The sequence below is a fragment of the Diabrotica undecimpunctata genome, chromosome 3, assembly GCF_040954645.1.
Source record: "Diabrotica undecimpunctata isolate CICGRU chromosome 3, icDiaUnde3, whole genome shotgun sequence".
Classification (NCBI taxonomy): domain Eukaryota; kingdom Metazoa; phylum Arthropoda; class Insecta; order Coleoptera; family Chrysomelidae; genus Diabrotica; species Diabrotica undecimpunctata.
The window spans coordinates 68,954,122-68,956,817 of record NC_092805.1 but is presented as its reverse complement, the minus strand read 5'-3'; the positions used below and the strand labels follow the sequence as shown (position 1 = coordinate 68,956,817).

The following is a 2,696-nucleotide window of genomic DNA, read 5'->3' as shown; positions in this document are numbered from 1 at the left end:
ATTAACAAATAATTGAATATAAAAAACCCACCAATATTGGCTAATATATATATAAAAATAGTAATATCTAAATTATTAAATTCTTATAGTTCAATAATTAGTAAAATAGATTGTTAACTGTACACAATGATTAAGAAGGTGAGGGTTTAAATATGAATATAAGTAAACTGCAGCAATACAAGTATACCTATAAATGTAAATCTAATAAGAAAAGATAAATAAATAAGGAAGTTAAAAAAAAATGAACAGAGAGCAACAGGAACAAATTAGAAATAATAAAGAATATTTTGCAAAGAGAAATATACTACAGAATGTACGGTCTGAACTGAGAAAAGGCACCACGTTGGGCTCGCCAATGTAACAAAAAGTGTTTATGTAGCAAAAATTGTGCTAGAGGAAGTCTGGGCGACTCTATCCAGTGTAGCAAAAGGGTAAACTCTAAAATGTACCTTGATACACCAACGAACTAATATGTGGAATAACAGAAGATGGAAGGGATTAGATAGAAATAAATTAGGTAAAAGAAATAAATATGAATTTTAAAATATAACAGAATTAAGTGTTGGCTAGCGACTATGCAGGAGAATGACCACTTGACACTCAAAGAAGGATTCGGCCAATTTGCATGCCCTACAGAGACCGTAAGATATAAGAATTAATGACAAGAAAACCACCAAGAAATAAACAGATGGAAAAATAAAAGCTGCTCTAGTGAATGGTTGGGCGCCAGGAAGTTAAATGTTTTCTTCCGAGATATCTTGTATTGCTGAAATATGAAAGATAGGTATTAATTGAAATATTGAATTGTTTTAACCCAACTTTAATAAATACCAATTTTATGTACAGACTATTTTAAACACTTATATATGACCCATCACCTCTTATATACAATTAACTTATCTATATTTACAGTAAAATCCCTGAATAATTATAAAACAATTTACCCCTTAAAAATTTCAAATTGTGACAAAAGTTAGATCCAAAAATAATGTATAAATAATAAATATAATTATATACTACTCACTAATAGTTAGTTTTCGTTCAAAAATTGTTTAGGTTTTTAAGTAAAAATTCTCCGGGATATGTGTGCACACAATAACCTAACAAAGAGAAATTCAAGGGAGAGTTATAACCTCATCCCTTGGTAAACAATAAATAATTAAATTAAATTACAATGATAAAATGTTTTTTTTTAGGAAAAATTGAAAATATTTATTATTAAGGATAGTTTTTGTTATTAAAAATTGAACCAAAAGTTAAACCTTGAAGAGGACATAAAAAAATTATTTAAAGTAATTGAATGATAATAAAAAAAATAAGTCAGTTCTTCCTGTCGGTTTCCCTCGAAGAGTGGAGAACTGGACTCAGGTGGTAACAAGATACCAAACCTGTATTCCCTGGATCAGGTACTATTGGACAAATACGTCCCTTTAAACTGCTTCTTAATTTCCCATAAAAAAACCAACTTGAAACTCCTTCCCCTTATCTTTATTAAGTATAACCCCAACTAAAAAATAATTCTTCCCCTGACTTGTAACTGGATTCTTGAGTAGGCTAAAAAAACAGTTGTGTTACTCCAAGTTTTTGTACATACAAAAGTTAAGGAAAAACACAAGGGTTATCAACCTTGGAAGGCGATACAAAAAATGTCAGCAGGTGACCTTAAATTGAAATAAAAACCTTAATGGTTTTCGGTAAATAGTGACCTTCGAATGGTGTGACAATGTTTTTATAATGTATGGATATATTAAATGAATAATTTTAACGGAAAACATGATCTTTATATTAAATAGAATAGAAAAAAAAAAAGAAATATTAGCCGGTTTAAATGGTATGAAATTGAAATACATAATTGTTTACTTTAACTCTTGAAAGGAAATAAAAATTTGAGATAGATATAGAATCTAATACTTATAATTTATTTAGGTATAAAACTTTTCCTTAATGAAATAAGGTGAAATATAACATGTATCAAATATATGAGATACCTATCAAAGACGAAATTAAAATAAGTCTGAATTTTACTAACAATGGCGGATGGTATGAAGGATTTTTCCTTATAATTTATTTGTAATGTTATCTTACCGGCTAGGGTGATCCAACTGAAAATATCCTCGTACAAAACAACAAAATAACTCAAATGGTTTCTTCTAAAATAACAGCTCTTCACATAAAAAATAAACTTAAACTAAATTCGGGAAAAAAAATGGACTCCCAGCCGCTCTACTCTGAGATGTTTATTCACTCACATCCAGTTAACAAGTGACAAGTTGAGATTTTACACGCCGCAGAATAAATGTACTTTCAGAATTTCACCGCTGAGGGCGCAGTTTAATGCCAATATCAGAAATTAAAATTTACTGGGAGTTATTTAAATATTTAGTTTAAGAATATTTCAATATGAATTCAATTTAGAACGAAATTAAAAGATTCCAGTCACAAAAGAAGGTAAACGATTATTTAAGTAACGGACTCGTTACAAAGGGAGTGTGAAGAACTAAAGAATCAATTTCCTGAGCTATTAAACAATAAAAACTGGTTAAAGATTAAAGTGTTTATACAAAATAGATATTGCAAACATACAAATTAACGTATGTTTTTTTATTAAATTTTGGGTTTTAAGTCATTTTAAGAATGATTGTTTATTTAAAAGAATAAAAGTTTTGTATTTTAAATAATTTTTGATTTTATCTTAA

General features: G+C 28.3%; 1 long non-coding RNA gene across 1 annotated transcript; it reads right to left on the bottom strand.

The window, feature by feature from the left end:
* Positions 1-804: 804 nt before the first annotated feature.
* Positions 805-2,472, bottom strand: LOC140435632 (uncharacterized). The gene is made up of 2 exons (XR_011950205.1): positions 2,086-2,472; positions 805-1,554 (listed from the first exon to the last, which is right to left on the bottom strand). It is a non-coding gene; the product is annotated as an uncharacterized lncRNA (long non-coding RNA).
* Between the last annotated feature and the right edge of the window lie 224 nt (positions 2,473-2,696).